Consider the following 20,331-nt stretch of genomic DNA (forward strand, 5'->3'; position numbering starts at 1 on the left):
TGCTCAAAATTAAAACAATTCATTTGTTAAATAAACTTGGAATCTAGGTTTCTCAAAGCCATACTGTAAGGCGATTTTTGTCTATTCCTTTGTTATACTATCGGTGAATACAATTGTCAGGTGGGTTCGCTGGCCAAAGACGCATGTGATCACGGGTATTGTAATGTGAAAAAAACTCGGTTGTTCATTTAAATGCCTAAGAGATGTTCGCTTTCCTTAACCTTGAAGCGCTGTTGTTCTGAACGAGGCACAGACTGCATTTTATTAATTTGTACATTTTCTAGTTAACAGCGTAACAACGAATTAAAAAAGCCCATGACATCTTTCACAGTTTCTAATCTTTGTATTTTTTCATATTACAGTTTTTTTTCGAATTGGTTTTTTGCAGTCTATTTAATATCAGATTGATCTGAATCACGTGTTCGAAGTAAAATATTAATAAACATTGCTATTCATTCAACGATTGGTCAATTGTTCGTTGTAAGATCCTCTGTGCGCATTAATACATGTAACAATAGCCATATAAGGTAACCAAAGGTTTGTCATTGAAGAAGATATTACACATTTTTTTTCTACCAGCGTATCGGGCGATTTTGGGAAAAATGTCAATATTAAGCAGCTAGTTTTTGCCGTAAACGATCATAAAAGCGAAGAGTAAGTAGATTATTACCCCCCCCCCTTTTCTGTTCAAAATCATGAAAATCGTTCAGAAAGATCTGGAAACACATTTTTTATAGGACATGTTTTTAAAAGAAACAGAGTATAGTAATTTCCTGTTTACTGCCAATTTTATATTTAAAACCGGTTCTTCCCTATAACCTTTAAATGGGTCAACCTACACCACGTGTCTTTAATTTAAATCACAAAAACATTAGTAGGGTTGTTTTGTATCTTCGTAATCTGTGAAAAAATAAATGACAAATATGAATATTGTAGCATCATGTATCAAACATGATCAAAAATGACTTTGAAAAATTGAACAAAATAGAAAAATGGACCAAACATACCTATAATCTGCCACTTCTTAGAAATTTGTTTTGAAAAACACCATGAAGTTTTGAAAGTTGAAATTGCTATTAAGATAAACTGTGTGACTATTGTTTGCTGACTTTTTTTTGAGGATCGTAACGAAGAAATACAGATTCTTGTTATTTAAATCAATTTTGAATATTATTTTGACCTCGTTTCCTTTCGAAACGTCCTCCTCGTACCATCAAATACGGTAAAAAGACATAGCAAGGGGATGTTTAGGTATTTTGAGTACAGTGGAGACTCGTTCATCCGGACGTCAATAATCTGGATGTTTCATCTTTTGGGCGATATTAATCAGGAACTTTTATATTAAGATATATTTAGTATGTTTCAATAATCCGAAGAATTTGGTCCGAATTAACAAAACTGTAGATGTACATATGGTGAAGTTAAATTGATATAATAATCGATATATTTAAGGCAAGTATCAGTAATTGTTAGCAGCTTACTTTAGAATACTGGTAATTTATTCGAAGAATGTATTTTATTGTTTAACGCCGAGTCGGCAGAATTGCAGCCAGAACAGTGATTCATTCAATACTATAGTTGTTTAAACGTTTTCTAAATTAAGTACAAATAGCTTGGATCCAGGCAACAGGGGATAGAGTGCAATGCCCAAATGACAACCTTGCTGTCAGAGGGTTCTGCATGGTTTTCTCGTAGACCTCCACTTATATCGTAATACCCCCGACACTGTGTAAAGAACTTGAATAACTAAAGACGGTAAGAATGTTAAAAATTTAGATGCTTTTATTGGAAACTAAATGTTTGTTTAAGGAAATTGATTTAAACAATGAATGTTCTTTCCTAAAGATGAAAATTTTGTCCTTTCCTGCATGTTGCAGTTCAAATCCAGAAGATGAAGTAAGTCTTCTTCAAATTATACTAGACAAAGCAGTAGCTTTAATAGTTGACTCTTTTTCTTGTGAAATATATAATGAGGGACTTTTAGCAATTGAAGCATTTTTGAATGATGATTTACCAAACAAAATTTCTTAAAATGATGGACCATGTACAAATACAAATTATTCAGAATTACTTTAAGCATTTAAAACAAACTCTTATTTGAAAATAATTGAAGCAAGACAGCGACAAAAAAATTGGTAATGTTTTAAAAGATTTGCTTTCCGACAATCTTATTAATATGCTGGAATATTGCTCCCTGATGAGAAAACTTAAAAGAGTTTGTGGGCTACCTAACTTTCTATAATGATAGCACTGAAACAATAGAAAACTTAAAAACAATAAATGTGAAGACTGCCATTGAAATTTACGACCAAAGTAGTTCCACAATAAGTACGGATTTTCAAGAGATTATTTTCTTTACACACTGATACAGCTTTTGACTTAATTAATACTTCTGCCCTTAAATCAAAGTTAATTCATTATAAAACTAAGCTCAAAAGTAAAGGAGGAAAAGACAGAGAGGAGTTTGGGAAAGAGATTTTCTCAATTCCAACAAACAGATCAACCCCACGTGAAGGAGAATTTAAACAAATCGAAAATTTTATTATTGTAGAAACTTGCACAATATTAGCTGTTGAACTTCATGAAGTCAAGAAAAAGGTCAAACCACTCAACTTGTCCAAAATGAGAAAAAAACACAACTAGTAGACTAATTGTTCTCGAACAATTAGAGGTCTTTCCACCTTCTTTAAATTTCTTTAATTTTTATATTTTACTCTTTAAAGTTAATTTTTATACAAAAAGAATCCAGAAATAGCTTGAAAAAATGAAAAATTTTTAAAAAATTTTGAAATGACCTTGACCTTTACCACACATTAAAGGTCAAAGGTTAAGAATCAATTGCAATTGGTTTCATGCTTCTAGGACTAATACTTTTAAAGTTATAAGGTCTTACTATTAAGCGCAAAGAGATTAAAGGGCGATAACTCATATAAGGGGTCATCAGATCCTTTCGCACTGAATAGATTGGAGTTGTGTCTAAAGACCCTGAAGACATTATTGAAGGTTTGATGTCTCTATGGTCTACGGTTTCAGAGGAGTAGCAATAACAAGGTTTCTCGCACAAGGGGAAATAACTTTCAAAGGGATTAAGCTTAGGGGACAAGAATGAAATGTTTGAGATAGTTTTAGAAGGACATATTAAAGATGCGAAGACATATAGTATATGTTGAAAGACAAGAGAGTTATAAATATCTCATAGTTTAAATGACCTTGACCTTTGACCTTGACATAATTTTCAAGGTCAAAGGTAAAAGAATTCAATGCAGTTGGTTTCATGTCTCTACGACTTATAGTTTTGAAAATTTTTAATTTTTCGTGAACATCAAAAACTTTCAGGGGCAATAACTCATTGAAGTGGTCAGCGAATTTTTTCGCAATGAATAGATTGAAGAGTCCCCTCAATTAGTCGAAGACATTGGTGAAGGTTTCATACCTCTACGGTTTATGGTTTCGAAGGAGTAGCGATAACAAGCTATTCTTGCGAAAGGGGCAATAACTTCGAAAGAGGTCGAAGTTCAAACATGGGGGGGCGTTTTTCGGAATAACTTTTAATATCCAGTATCATGAACTATAAAGTTTTTCGATAAGTCTTGCGGTTTCAAAAGTCCGGGAAGAAAAATAATAATAACTAGTAGACTAATTGTTCTCGAACAATTAGAGGTCTTTCCACCTTCTTTAATTTTCTTTAATTTTATATTTTACTCTCTAAAATAAATTTTTATACAAAGAATCCATAAATGGCTTGAAAGATAGAAAGAATTAAAATTTTAAAAATTTTGAAATGACCTTGACCTTTGACCTTTACCACATATTGAAGGTCAAAGGTCAAGAGTCACATTGCATTTGGTTCCATGCTTCTAGGACCTATAATTTTAAAGTTGTAAGGCCTATTATTAAGCGCAAAGACGTTAAAGGGCAATAACTCATATAAGGGGTCATCGGATCCTTTCGCACTAAATAGATTGAAGTTGTGTCTAAAGACCCTGAAGACATTAGTGAAGGTTTGATGTCTCTACCGTCTACGGTTTCAGAGGAGTAGCGATAACAAGGTTTTTCACACAAGGGGCAATAACCTTCAAAGGGGTTAATCTTAGGGGACAAGAATGAAATCTTTGAAATAGATTTAATAGTACATATTCATGATGCAAAGACAGATAGTATATGTTGAAAGACAAAAGAGCTGTAAAAAGAGCTTAATTTCTTATTTTTGGAATGACCTTGACCTTTGACCTTTGCATATATTTTAAGGTCAAAGGTCAATGAATCTTATGCAGTTGGTCCCATGTCTCTACGACTTATCGTTTTGAAAATTTTTAATTATTCGTTAAGATCAAAAACTTTCAGGGGCAATAACTCATAAAAGGGGTCAACGAATACTTTTGCAATGAAAAGGTTGAAGAGTCCCCTCAATTAGTCGAAGACATTGGTGAAGGTTCCGTACCTCTGCAGTTTACGGTTTCGAAGGAGTAGCGATAACAAGCTTTTTTGCAAAAGGGGTAATAACTCCTTGAGGGGTCAAAGTTCATATACGCAGGGTCAACTGCAAAAATCTTTCATGGAGTACATTCTCATGGACTATAAATCTTTTCAATAAATCTTGAAAGTCAAAATCACACGGCGGAAAAATAATAAAAAATAATAACTAGTAGACTAATTGTTCTCGAACAATTAGAGGTCTTTCCACCTTCTTTAAATTTCATATATTTTTCATATTTTACTCTCTGAAATTAATTTTTATAGAAAAAGAATCCATAAATGGCTTGAAAGATAGAAAAGATGAAAATTTTAAAATTTTGAAATGACCTTGACCTTTGACCTTGAATAAATATTCAAGGTCAAAGGTCAAGGGTCACATTGCACTTGACCCCATGCTTCTATGTCTTTTACTTTTAAAGTTATGAGGTTTAATAGTAAGCGCAAAGACGTTAAAGGGCGATAACTCATATAAGGGGTCATCGGATACTTTTGCACTGAATAGATTGAAGTTGTGTCTAAAGACCCTGAAGACATTGGTGAAGGTTTTGTGTCTCTACGGTTTATGGTTTCGGAGGAGTAGCGATAACAAGGTTTTCAGTAAAAGGGGCAATAACTCTTAAAGGGGTAAATCTTAGGGGATAAGCATGAAATATTTGAAATAGTTTTAAGAGGACATATTAATGGTACAAAGATACTTAGTATACATTGAAAGACAAAAGAGATATAAAAAGAGCTTAATTTCTCATTTTTTGAATGACCTTGACCTTTGACCTTGACATAAATTTCAAGGTCTGAGGTCAAAGAATCTTATCCAGTTGGTTTCATCTCTCTACGACTTATCGTTTTGAAAAAAAATTATTTTTTGTAAACTTCAAAAACTTTCAGGGGCAATAACTCATAAAAGGGCTCCACGAGTACTTTCGCAATGAAAAGATTGAAGAGTCTCCTCAATTAGTCGAAGACATTGGTGAAGGTTTCGTACCTCTACGGTTTACGGTTTCGAAGGAGTAGCGATAACAAGCTTTTATTGCAAAAGGGGTAATAACTCTTAGAGGGGTCAAAGTTCATATACGCAGGGTCAACTGTAAAAATCTTTTAAAGAGTACATTCTTATAGACTATAAATCTTTTCGATATATCTTGAAACATAGAATCACATCAGGGGGTGGAAAAATAATAATAATAATAATAATAATAATAATAATAATAAACAGAAGAATATCAATAGGTCTTTCCACAGAAAGGTGGAAAGACCTAATAATAAGAAACAGAAGAATATCAATAGGTCTTTCCACAGAAAGGTGGAAAGACCTAATAATAATAAACATAAGCATTTCAAGAGGTCTTTCCACAGAAAGGTGGAAAGACCTAATAAAGAAAAACTCAGTTTCAAAAGATCTCATTCTTTGGAATTAGCAAGCAAAGAAAACAAAAACTGAAAACAGAAAAATTCTCCTCAAACATTAAAACTATCTGCAGAGTAAAAACATTTGAATGAGAAACTTGAAGAAACCTCTAAAAGAAAAGAAGCCTTACAATATAAAAATGTCTTGTTGTAAAGAAAGCTTTCAAGAACACCAAAGATAAAATTATGCAACTCTAAAATTAAGAAACTTGAAACCAGTATTCTTGAGGAGAAAAATAAAGTTTCAAAGTGTTTAAAGGATATTGAAACTTTTTGAGCTAGTTAATGCTAAGGAAACTGCTATTGCAGATATATATGGCACGCCAAATTCACAAAAATGAGCTAAACATAGTTTCATAGTTGATAAACTAGGTTTATCGACTGTAAACTATAGTTTACGGACCGTAAACTACAGTTAACGATGATAATCTATATTTCACATCTGTAAACTATAGTTTACACGATAATCTATGTTTCACAAGCGTAAACTATAATTAACACGGAAAAACAATCATTTGCTACTGCAAAATATAGTTTATCTGATAAATATAGTTTCACGATTTGTAAACTATGATTTACAACTCTAAACTATACTTAACAAATGTAAATTATAGTTTAGGGTTTGTAAAGTATACTTTACAGACATACAAAGCGCCAAATTCACAAAAATGCGATAAACATAGTTTTACATTTGAGAAACACAGTTTAGGAACAGAATCTCTTATTTTGTATCGGAGATGCACAATTTTCTGTGAAACTAGATTTCACGACTCTAAACCATAGTTTACGATCAAAACTATAGTTAACAATAGTTTTTTTTGTAAATTATATATCGGCTAAGCCTAGTTACTGCATTATAAGATTTTGCTATGTAACGACATTTGTTGTTAAATATATATGCATGTATATTTCTTGTTGGCATAAAAAGTAAATGTTCTATTATTTTAAAGCAAATCTAGTTGGAAATAAAAAGAAAAATAACAGGAAAATTATTGATTAAAATTTAATTTTTTTTAATTTAAAAGAGAAAAATAGAGAGAAATGCATGTTAACGGTCTGAAACCAAATTTGTCTTCAGCAACATAAGAAATCGCTGATATCTATCCTTGCCGTCTTTCCAACCTTCTGTGCTGATCAAACAATAATTGATGAACAAGAAACATATTGACGCAAGCGTCAAAAATCGGCCGCAAATCGGCCAATTGTTCCTTTTATGAGGCAACAAATTGAAATGCGTGATCTGTTATTAATAAAATGCATGTATATCTTATATTAATCTGTAAATATAGACATAACACAGTGCATATGTAACACTGCAGGCGCGGAATTTATTTTTCAACAACCGATTTTCTTCATACATAAATAAAAGTGGCCTTTTACGGAACATTTACTTAAGTAAAACACAACAAATATTTGGGACTTCTCTCTCTCTCTCTCTCTCTCTCTCAAATTCAAAGGAGGACGTTGAAACCCCCACAACCCCATCTAGATCCGCCACTGCATTTCCTCTCTTTCAGTTTCTTTGTTTTGGTGATAAGATGTGGCGAGAAAATGCTTGGCACATTGAAAAACGCGCTTCACCCTCCTCTGCTTGAGCAAAAATCTCGTAATATTCTGTCTTTTAAGAAATCAAAATTTTATCTTATTTTTAAAAATTTCCCATAGGAAATGTATATATACACGACATTTTAAAACAAATACAATTAATCCTGTTTAAATAGAGAAAGTAATATTGATTATATATAACTCGGTCTTTGCTTTAGATAATGCCCAACACGTGTCCTTAATATTCTCTGCACTGATCCCATTATTCCTTCTCTCGATTGGTGCCGCGAAATTTTGAATTAAAAACTATCGTTAACAAGTGTTTAGATTCATAAACTATATTTAACAACTCTTAACTATAGTTTACGAGTGTGAATTATAGTTTATGACGATAAACTATGATTGGCAAATGTGAATCACAGTTTAGCTCTCAAAACTATAGTTTACGATTGATAAGTATAGTTTACGTCTGTTAAATATAGTTTGTGAGTATAAATGACAGTTAACTATAGTTTACGACCGAAAACTATAGTTAACGAATGTAAAACATATTTTATCTGATAAATATAGTTTCACGATTTGTAAAACTTTGATTAACAACTCTTAACTATGGTTAACAAATGCAAATTATAGTTTACATATGAGAATCTATATTCATCAGCAAAATCTATTGTTAACGTTTATTTACAGACAGATAAACATAGATTAGCATTCGTAAACTACACTATACAACCGTTAAATATAGTTTTACAAATGCAAACTACAGTTAACGAATCGTTAACTATAGTTTACAGTTCGTAAACTATAGTTTACGATCGATAAACCTAGTTTATCAACTGTTAAACTATATTTATCTAATTTTTGTGAATTTGGCGTGCCATAGATATACCTAAAAAAATAATAATAATCGACACTGATTTTGACAAGATTGACGAATTAAGAGCAGAAATAAAAGATCTTAATACAGATCGAGATTATTTACAGCCACTTCTACAAGATAACACAAAACTACAGATGTTGAGCCTAATAACAAGCTCATAATCCATTAACAAGACAGTGTATTATGAAATTAACAAATTATAATGTGTCCTCTTAAAATGTTGGGCCAGTTATTGAAGAGGTTTTGAAACTTAATGTTGTGAAATCTAGAAAAACTATTGATATCATTGTTCTCAAAAGATTGCAGTGGGTCATAAACAACTGGCTACAACACTTGTCTCTATGGTAACGAGACAAGGAAGTTTGGATTGTATGTTGTTTTTTTACGTCCCATTAGAGAATTTTTCACTCATATAGAGACGTCACCATACACCTGTGAAGGGCATCAAATTTGCCCACCTTGGCAAGGGGCCTCGGTTTTTAAGGTCTCATCCGAAGGACCCGCAACTTTCACTTCAAAGTGCCGAGTGCTTCCTATTTTTTATCGACTTATGTCAGTGGCGGCCGTGATTAACACACGGCCTTCTGATCAAGAAGCGAGCGCTCTACCGTCTGAGTTACCGTGATGGTAGAAAGTTTTGAAAGACATACCTAACATTTATAGGAAGTGGTGAAACCAGAAATATAGTTTTTTTAGGATTCAGAGATATGACTGAGAAAGCTTCTAAAACGACTGTTACAATGGATACTTTCTCAGAAATACTGGGTGATATAACACATATATGTCAAACGTATCAAAGTGAAAATATTTCTAGAGGACACAAAGTACTGGTGAACATTAAGAACTATGTCATACAGGGCACAAAAAATATTGCATTTTGTGAGTTGCTTGAAGATTACAGAAATCATATCTTGCCCAGTTTTGTTTCCACGTGGAAGGGGTTGACAGAAAATGAACAAGTGATTACAACAAAAGTGAACATATTTTGTGGACTTCTCCTGCTTGTCAGTTTTTTTTCATCCATTCTTGCAGCATTTGAAAAATTACAGGAACGGGAGAAATCTGAACTTGAGGAAGAATCAAAAGATGAAGAATATTGTAATCAAATAGATTCCTCTGATCCAAACACAATTTCATTTCTGCGTTTCTGTGGTGTTTTGCAAGAGGTAGTGATGAGAAAAATGGTTGGCATAGTGCATTTCGAATCTACTGTAAATCTGAAATGAAAATTTGCACTTGTTGATTTTAGAGGGAGTAGATTTAATATTTTATTTCTTATGGGTCAAATTGGATTTATCATTACAAAAGGATAATGCGCTTTTTTGAAAAAGTTTATGGAACAACTAACAGGCTTCAAAAATTGATTTTGTCACTTGTTTAAAAGCCACATATTTGTTCTTAGTATTTTAAGTAAAGATTGATTTTGTCAGTTGTTTAAAAGCCTTATGTTTGTGCTTAGTATTTTAGCAAAAACTGTCATCGGTCCATTATGGAGACTCATAGAGTATATCAAACGTGTGTTAGATTTCTTGTTTGTTTAACGTCTTTCTCGAGAATTTTTCATTCATATGGAGACGGCACCAGTTGCCGGTGGAGTGCTGCAAATTTATACCTATACTCGGGCCATTGAGCAATGAGGGATCCTACTGCGACACGGGACCTCGGTTTATACGGTCTCCTCCGAATCATCGGTCTCCACTTCCCCAGGGGATTTGAACCCGCGACGTAAGGAGCAGTTCCTTACTCCGCGACTCTAGAGCAGACGCTCTAAACACTGTGCCACGAGGGTAACTGTGTTAGATTTAAATAAAGATTACTATATCTTCTTTATGTACTTTGAGAAAATGAATGAAGAGCCATCACTGTCATTTCTGGAGAAAATCATCCATTTTGCGCTGAGATTATGGAGAAAGATGAAGTATATATAATGCTTATTAAACCAGATGAGAACATTGACAGCATAGCCTGTGCCTGTGCGTAATTAATATTTCAAGAACTGCACAAACTGCTGCAGATGGCGTTGAAAGAACAACTTCGTGGAGGTAGTTATTACAACGTAACGCAAACGTAACAACAATGTCTGTAATCCCCGACAACAAAATTCCAGAGAGGGTATTTAGGATACTTGATTTTTCTCTGCGCTATATACCCAATGCTTCTACAATCACCAATGAGGGTTTTCTGATGTTTTTTATTCAATAAAACACCAAAGTGATAGGAATCCCTTCCAGATGCTGAAAAAGAATGAATATTAAAGGAGAGCATAATGGATGACAGAAAAGTAAGGGAAAATACATTGAAAGACTGAAAAGTAAAGTTGAAAGAAAAAACAATTACGTTGTAGCCTTGGAAAATAACAAAGAAATATATTAGGGGAAAATCAAAATACAGTAATGATGTCCATTACAATGGCTTGTGGCAAAATGCAGAAGATGTTGTCAAAATACTGGATGAATTAAAAAGTCTGGCAGAAAAAAGAAACCAATATTGACACAATTAAGGTTCGGACAAAAAGTCTTAAAACAATGTATTAGTGACAGAAAATTGTTTCAAGTAGGTGAAAAGAATAAAGCTTATCCATTAAAGAAACATAGGAAACCTGAAAAAAGAATCTTGGACGCTGGAGAGAGACTATTGGAGGAAATAACACACCATAAGAATCCCCAAATTTGTTATAAAAAATCATACAATTGCATAAGTTTAATGAAGGACAGTGGTCAGAGAGAGTGATAATTAAGTGTTGTTAAAGGCTTTCCTGATTTTTATAATGTTGTGTATGACTTTGATTTTTAAAATGGTCAGTCAAGCCCAGTTGCTATTTACACGTACAAGTTGAAAGATGGTTATAAAGAAGGGAATTCGAAAATTTTTTCAGAGGTGAGAAAGTAAAAACGTTTACAGTTGCTGAAGCTATCACACAAGTTAAATCTCTCTGAGAAATGCACAGAAATGCTAACAAATACTAGTCTGAAATTTGATTTAGAGGTGTACCTTATACACAACTTTATTATGCCCCCGCTCCGAAGGAGAGGGGATATACTGTTTTGCCCTTGTGTGTCTGTCTGTCTGTCCGTCTAGCTGTGTGTCTGTCCATAACAAATTTTGTCGCAGTTTTCTCAGCAACTACTGATTGCATATGCTTGAAATTTTAGCACAATCTTTGTTTAGGCATGCCATATGGTGGGATTCATTTCTGTACGAAACCAATGCCAACTTCCTGTTTATCCGTGTGTCTGTCCATACCACATATATCAAATTTTGGTCCAGATTATTACTGTGTCTGTCCATAACTGAACTTGTGTATTCACATCAGAGCGGGAGTATTATTAGTGAGCACTGGCTCACAGACTTTCTGTCTAGAACACTGCAAAAAATCTGGTCATAGACTTACACTAATTTTGGTTTTTGTCCAAAGGGGTTTATCGCTATTTCTTCATAAACTTTCTTATTAAATACTGATTCAGAAAGAACTATTATAATTACTGTTCAGTTGTTAATTTTATCTCTGACTTTTTTGCCTTAATATTAAGATTTAATAGATATTTTTCAGCTTAATTATTATGTTCATAATATGTTTGTATACTGTAGTACACATATTTGAAATGATCAATTTATCAGAAAAGCAAATGGGCAAACTATTCATACTTGCATCAATGCTTACGATTTTGGACATGATATGCACTTTTTAAAGCTAAATAATTTTTTTCATTTCACAGATATCAACGTATCCATAGCTGGACGATAAACACTGCGAAATACAACAAAAATTATGTATATATATATATATATATATATATATATATATATATATATATATATATATATATATATATATATATATATATATATATATATATATATAGTGAAACCTGTCTTATCCGACATGCTGCGGGAAATAAAATCAATGTCGGATTAGGCAGTGTGTCGGATTATCCAGTGTTGAATATTTCTAAGCATTATCATTAGTGTCAGATGACTTCATACAAAAAAAATTCTCAATAGGTTTAGAGTACACGTATATTTAATTGTCAAAGTGTTTGCATAATTGTGTGTTTCTTTGTTGTATAAAATTATCTGATTAGGATTTCTTTGAGAAACAGCGTTTGTGATACAGAATTAGTAACTCTGTAGTAATATACGATAATTTTTTTTTCATGGACAAAACAGATGGAACTGCCGGTGGCTTCGCGATGTTGCAATTTAATTTTTACTTATTGACAGTACAGTAGATAAAAGTAAATATTTCGTCCACCTTCTCTACACAGTGGTATTATTTTTTTTTTTCAACAGATTATCGCCATTGTTTCTTTCTCAACATAGACTGTGCTATTAATAACGTCTCTCGACTTTTAATACGAACGGGACATAACTCTAAAACATGGTGATTGCGATTGAATTTTAATCAAACAGACGTAATATTTTAAAATTTAATGGACAACTTAAAGCGGTAGTTTTTGCTTCCTGCTAATCTTTTATGTGCACAGCCTCGCTTTATTCAGTGTATATTAACTCGGAAATGAAACGTTTTCCATTAGACAAGATGCTGCCTTCAAATTGTGTACGTTACACAGTAGTTCGCCGTACTCATTTTTTATTTTCATTACATGGCTTTACGAAGAACTCTGACTGCATATTTTATTTTAATTTCAAACTAAAAATCTTATTTATTCTGAAAGGTAAAGGCGATCTAAATATTATGTACTATTTTTATTTTCTGTGGCGTGGATGCTATTTTGTCAATGCGAGAATAAAATTGAAACTACAAAGAGAAATGATTGCCTAATTTTGAATTTCAAAAACTGTTCATTTAATGCTTAGATAAACACTTTCAAACTTGTACGTGTAATTAACTACTCTCTAAGAAGACCAATCTTATGACCAAACGGGACATTCATGTTACCTGGATAGCGGCTAATTACGGTACACCACTGTAATTATGTCGGACTACTCAGGTGAAATCATAAAGTAATTATCTAGTTCTGTTGACAAAAAAGCACCGGAATTCGGAATGTACAGTGGGCGGAATATACAGTGTTTTATTCTATATAAATTATAAAGATTTTTTGGGAGTAAAATATGAGGTCGGAAAGTCCAGTGTGCCGGATTGCACAGTTGTCGGATTGGGTAGTGGGCACTGTATATATATATATATATATATATATATATATATATATATATATATATATATATATATATATATATATATATATATATATATATATATATATATATATATATATATATATATATATAATTATATATATATATAATGAATTAAATTCTAAATATAAAATATTTTGAAGTTACTTATTACATATTTGGTTCAGTAATAACAATATGCAGAAGATTTTTAAAAAATAATATTTGTTCACATTTTAATCAATATGGGTATCAAGTGAGCGGAATGGATCTAATGGAAGTCCAACATTCCCTAATGCATATCCTACAACTTCATATGGTATTTAACAAATTATGTCTTTTCTTAAATTTTTTTTTGAGGTTGAAAGCGACCCATACTTCACGGACATTTTTCTGAAATATAGTATATACATGTGTAGTATAAAAGAGGGATTGCCACTGTCATTACAATGCTTTAACATTTTTACCTAAAGAGTTATGAAGTTTAAATAAGTTCCATATGTTTTGTAAATGGGGAAGTGTGAAAAAAATAAAAAAAAAATTCATGAAAAAAGATCCGTTACCATGTCTACCCATAATATTGTGCTGAAATGCCGAATGTTAATGATCACAATTCCATTGAGCAATGGCTTCTTAGGATTATCGATTCAATCTCTTTGAGGATGACAAAAACGTAAACTGTTTAGAAAACAATAACATATTTATCGACAAATAATACTGAACAATACTAATACAAATAATAAAAACAAACAACTAAATATCTTCTTTGGTAAATCCACGTTTATTTTAAGAAACACCAGTACAATATGCATATTATGTTTATTCCATAATGTAATTATTAATTGTGGTATAAGAACATCTTCATTTACTCCTAAAATAAGACCTTCATAAACAGCTAAGCCACAGTATTACACGCATATAATTACATTATTTCACACAATAACACATATTATATAAAAATGTAGCGCTTTCAATTCATTGATGACCAATATAAGCAGCTGCTTAAATCGAGATATTAGAATTTCAAAGAAACGTAAATCGAAGCGCCTTCCAAATTCATCTGAATCAATGAAAAATATGAATATACAAAAGCTGAATGAACATGCATTATTCCTAATGCTGATTAACATTTTCCATAAGCACAATTAAAGGAAATAACAAGGGATGATCATGTTGAGAATTTAAAAGAAATAGTCCTCCTGTGAATATCTTTTTATAATCAGCTTGATATGTGACAAAAATGTTGTGATTGTGTAAATTCCGTTACGAATGTGTTAAGGATATGTGAACCTGACGATTTTGAACCTACCGCGCAACTCGAACTGCTGAAGATCAGGTCAATGTCGTGATCATACGTAGAGCGTTTGGTTTTGCTATTAAACTATTCTAAAGGATCGTAAACACCGAATTCCTTGTGAAATAAAGTCAAATTAAATTAATATTGCATGTTTTTCATAAATTTTTGCTTTTTGCTTGTTCTTCCGACCTCGGAGCATTTACGACATACCCTTGCCGTTTTGCGACACCATGTCGGTAGAAAGGGACGCAACGATACATTTGCACGGAAAACACAGTATATATTCCAGTAAAGGGTTATATTTAGGCAAGAAATATAGAGATTGATGCTGTTAGGTTTCGTGCAACAACTTCCCAAGCGATGTCACCTCTGAATACAGTATCATGATGCACTACATGGTTTCAGGTTAGTAAAAATAAACAGCAGAATAAACATGCACCAAACACTGAAACAGAATGATAACTTCACACCTTATATACGTATTCTTTGGTTGTAATTAATATCATTATAGCACCATCGACATTCATTTTCTTACTAACTGGGATTTACATCATTCACGTCAGTTTAAACTTTTTAATTTAAGCTTTAATTTAAAATTGCAGAAAATCTGCCAAATTTTCCTATACAGTTACATATATATAGATATCTCGCTCATAAATTCAAAAAGATGGGAAAAATAAACATCTAGCATGACATCAGTGACCTCTGAGTATAATATTTGGTGCCAAATATTTTGTACCTGTGTTTTTCAGACTTGGAAATATACAAGTTGCATAAAATATTTACCTCTCGGGGTTGCTTTAAAGTCTTTTAATTCTTAGTGGGGTCAAAATTTTCCTTCATTTATTAATATGGAATTATAATATAGTCTGAAGTGACATTTCTAAGATAAACATTGTAATTGCTTTTTGTTTACTAGAGTCAAACTATCAAATTGCACTTCACTAGCCAAGTGACAAACTTAATGATAAACAATTCAGTATGATGTATGTCTGTGCAATACAAGATATTACTTATTAAAAAATGATGGGTTATGTACTTAGCCTAAGAAATGAAGTAATGTGGGGAAAAAAGACTTGATCAAAAAGTGTTCATAATTTTTTTTAAGACAACAAATTGACCAATTCTTATTCAAAAGAACAGGACCCCTTTTCTTGAGTGAGCTTGAACACTGTGGTGACTTTACACATTCATTCATTAGTCTTTGTTGTTGGTTATGGATGCTTATGTGCTGCATAATTCTTAATCTTTTAGAATTTTTGAATTGTATGAAAATTTTAATAAATAATAATTAGCACTTATTATTATTATATCAATTTCATATAAAGGAAGGAAGATCGATGTTTTAGAGAGAGATAATTCCCAAAACAATGTGAGATTACAGATTAAGGAAGATTGCTGGGCATTATGACAAACAAAGGTCTGATTAAACATTAAATATCCTTTTGCCATTCAATCATTTGCAAACAATTTAACTTCAAGACCTATATGGCTTTGGATCTCTACTAAAATAAATTTTAGCAAATGAATAATTATACTGCTTTAAATGATGTAACTGTTCTATGAAATTATTTACTTACTACCGGTAATAACTAATTGACATTGATTGTACATATTCAAAGAATATCTATAAAATTTACTTGTAAATTGAATATATATTTGTGACTGATTTGTAATTTGTACAGGTATCAAGGAGGAATATGAACAATGTAGGTCAGCAGTCAAAATCTCTCACCTTATTCAACTCTTAACAGCATGTTCCTATGGATCCAGATGCATTAAAAGATTTCTATTGTGTTGCAACCAATGGAATAGGTAGGAATGAATTAATTTTATTAAAATAAAAAAAAAGGGTTCACTATGCATTCAATTCTGATGGGGGGGGGGGGGGAGGGTTAATATATTTTGTGGCCTTCAATAAGGACAAAATATTTATTTCCCAGCTCACCAAAGACAAATTATGACAGCAAGATTATTATTTTATTTTCACTGGAATAAATTAGACAAAAGAAAAAAAATATTCACAGTGGAGAAGAATTTTTTTATTTTATTAACATCTAGGTCAGATTATTTCCAAAATCTGCCCTCAAAATCAAAAGGTCCTCCTTTAACTTGCTAGCATGATAATAGAATTTTTAAAAATATAACTTTTTGAAGCCTCATTAGACTAGTCATACTTCATAAATAACTGGAAAGGTGTTAAATTATTAAAATGTTATATAGTAATGTAGTAAATTTTAAATAGGTATTATATACAGTTGAACTTTGATATCTCGAACACTGATATCTTGAATACCATGGATATGTCGAAGTGATTTGGAAGTCCCAACTACTTATCCTTAAAGTATTTACCCCTTATATCTTGAATGCTCGGATATTTCGAAGTTTTTTCTCAGTCCCATCTAGTTTGAGATAATGAGGTTTGACTGTATTTACAATTTTACTTGTATACTATATATTGTATATATATATATATATATATACACCCATAAGATAAAAAACCTATGCTGTATCCACGGGTATGTGCTTTATCAATAACACGTCTTCCAGTTTCGACACAATCCCTAGGCCTCGCTTCAAGATGTAAACTTATCGAAACTTCTAATTGTTAAAGTTCTGTGTTATCAAATGAATGCTGATGAGCAAAAATGTTCATTAAATATGAGAAAAAAACTAATATCACTTCAATGAAATGTCAAAATTTATCAATGTACTGGCTACAGCGATAAAGGATGTTACACCCCCCCCCCACACCCACACATAATTGCTCTCATAGGAAATGTTAGATCTAGCAGTTAAGTTGTAGTTGGAATATATTGGCAAGCCTTGCGAATATACACCATTCAACTCATTGGATAAAGCAAATATCAAATCACACAATATAGATATCCTCTATAGTCTATATATCCATGTCCACTTATCATTTGAAGGTTAACACTAAAATGGATTTTATTTTCCAGGCTAAGAATCACACTGTTTTGCCTCTGTCACCAAAGACTGAAATGTTTATTTCAAAAGACCTTCACCTGCAGTTATTAATATTTCAACAAAGTTCGTGGCCCAAAAAAGCTTGCAGTTGAAAAGGAAAGGAAAGATAAAAAAGATTCACTATGTCATAGAAGCTAGCTTTACTAGAACTGTGTAGAAACTTTTGTCAAGGTTAAAGAAATCATTTTGTATAAACAGAACTAACAGTTATTGCTCGAACTTTTTAACAGGGATAATTTAAACTGGTGATTGTTATCTTTATATGTTGTACATTTTGATACTATTTCCAATTAGATTATGCAAAAATAAGTCATTTGTATCAGATAATGCTTATAAGTGTTAATGTGAGTTTAAACAGAGGAAATTCGGACTGCAATTTTTGGGGAATTAGATTATGAAAATACACTACTTTTATATAGGATTTAGATCCTTTTGTCCTATATTCTAATACATTGTACATTCAATGGTTAAAAGTTCCTTGTATAGATATTTAATGGGAATTTATTGTTCATTTTTTCTGCCATCATTCAGAATAAAAAAAGTAATGTTTAAAGGAAAATAGGAAATCGGGATGATAATTATCTTAATTATTAAAGACCGATTCATAATTTTCTTTATATGCATGATTTTTAGTTTTATTTCAAGATAGTAATATATTTAAAATCAAATAAAATAATTTTTTTGTTTGATTTTTCATACATCAGCACAGATAAATGTGCTTTAGGAATCAGTTTTTAAAAAAAGTTAGAGAAAATTCAGGTTACCATATTTTTTTTTCCGATTCATGTACATACCAATTTTTTTCCTCTGTTACATAGCATTATATCACTTCTTTAAAATGAAGTTGAAAAATAAAATATTCATTTATACCAAGTGTGATTTTATAACCTTTTTTGTAGTCAAGGGCAAGGAAATATAGTCAAATTTAAAGAGGGCAGAGGAAATTCAGACTGTGATAGTGAGCTATATAAATATGATAGCTATGAAAAAAAAAAGCTTAGATCACTAAAGTTGTCCACAGACCTTTTAAATATTTGTAAAAATCTACTTCTGCTTATATTTTGTTTCCATTTTATAGCCTTTTTTACAGATAATTGTGTATCAGAAGTAATTTTTTAAAAGTGATCAGAGAAAATTTGGATTACCATATCTTTTTTTCTGACTCATGTACATACCATTTTTTCCCCTTTATTACTTAGTTCTATAACACTACTTTAAGATGGAATTTAGAAATTAAGATTTTATTTATAGACAATGTGATTTTATATCCTTTTTTATAGTCGAGGTCAAGGAAAAATAGTCAAATTTTAAGAGTGCAGAGGAAATTCAGACTGTGATTGTGAGCTATTTAAATATGATAGCTATGAAAAAAAGCTTAGATCAATAAAAGGTGTCCACAGACCTTTTATATATTTGCAAATAACTACTTCTTCTTATATTTTGTTTCCATTTTATTGCCTTTATTACAGATAATCATGCATCAGAAGTAATTTTTTAAAAGAGGTCAGAGAAAATTCAGATTACCATATCTTTTTTTCTGACTCATGTAAATACCAATTTTTTTCCTCTGTTACATAGCTCTATAACACTACTTTAAAATGGAATTTAGAAATTAAGTTTTTAATTATAGCCAATGTGATTTTATATCCTTTTTTGAAGTCAAGGTCAAGGAAAAATAGTCAATATTTAAGAGGACAGAGGAAATTCAGACTGTGATTGTCTGCTCTCTGAATATGACACCTATAAAAAAAAGCTTTACTACATTATGCTCATTCATAAGTCTTTAAGATAACTGCAAAAAATTAAATTCTAATCATAATTTATGAGATTTTTTTAATCTTTAATTAATTACAGTAGACTTTTCTTCATAGCTTTAATCTTTTTAAACAAGGGCAAGTTCAGAGGCTGTTGCCATGGAAACCAACTCATGTACATATATCAGAATTGCTGTTATTTGAACAAGGGACTTGTCCTCTATGCAACGGTACCTATTTTTTAACTTTCCAATTACTTTTATTTCAGGTTCACATATCCTTAAGAATGTGTTGTTTAAAACCATTTAAGCGGAAAAAAATACGATGTATGTGCAAGTGATACACCGTCAAGTAAGCAGCTAGATATATTTCTATAAAGCTTCTATTTTTGAAGTGTTCATACAACAATAACAACACAATGCTTTAAGGAAAATAAAAATCATAATAGATTATGAACTAATTTAAGGCATACTTATAAAATATCAAGTATTTTATGAACTATTCTATGAACCTTACTCTGTGTTGCTTGAGAAAAAGTAACAAAGCATAGGGTTTGGTTTGTGATCAAATGTACATCACTGTGTAACCCTAATATTTCATGTATGATTCATATCTTAGCTGGCTTTTTTTGTGTTTCACCTGTATTGGTGTTGTATCTCAGAATGCTAAATATCTTCCATTTCTTTCCTCTTAGAAAAACTTTGCAAAATTCAGAGCGAAAATTGTCACTTAAACTGGCATAAATAATTAGATCAAGAGGTTTACCAACAACAAACGAGATTGTCAACAGAGCATTGTAAATTCCTGCAGCTTGAAGAAGCTCTGAGTTATCTGAAGTTGTTAAGATG

General features: G+C 31.5%; 1 long non-coding RNA gene across 1 annotated transcript; it reads left to right on the forward strand.

Moving 5' to 3' along the window:
* Positions 1-14,996: 14,996 nt before the first annotated feature.
* On the forward strand, positions 14,997-18,603 carry LOC133192561 (uncharacterized). Its single transcript, XR_009721829.1, has 4 exons — positions 14,997-15,146; positions 16,070-16,161; positions 16,427-16,556; positions 17,702-18,603. It is a non-coding gene; the product is annotated as an uncharacterized LOC133192561 (long non-coding RNA).
* Positions 18,604-20,331: the final 1,728 nt, after the last annotated feature.

This window comes from Saccostrea echinata, unplaced genomic scaffold, assembly GCF_033153115.1.
Source record: "Saccostrea echinata isolate AGI-Se365-2 ecotype Australia unplaced genomic scaffold, CSIRO_AGI_Sech_v1 ptg000025l, whole genome shotgun sequence".
NCBI lineage: Eukaryota > Metazoa > Mollusca > Bivalvia > Ostreida > Ostreidae > Saccostrea > Saccostrea echinata.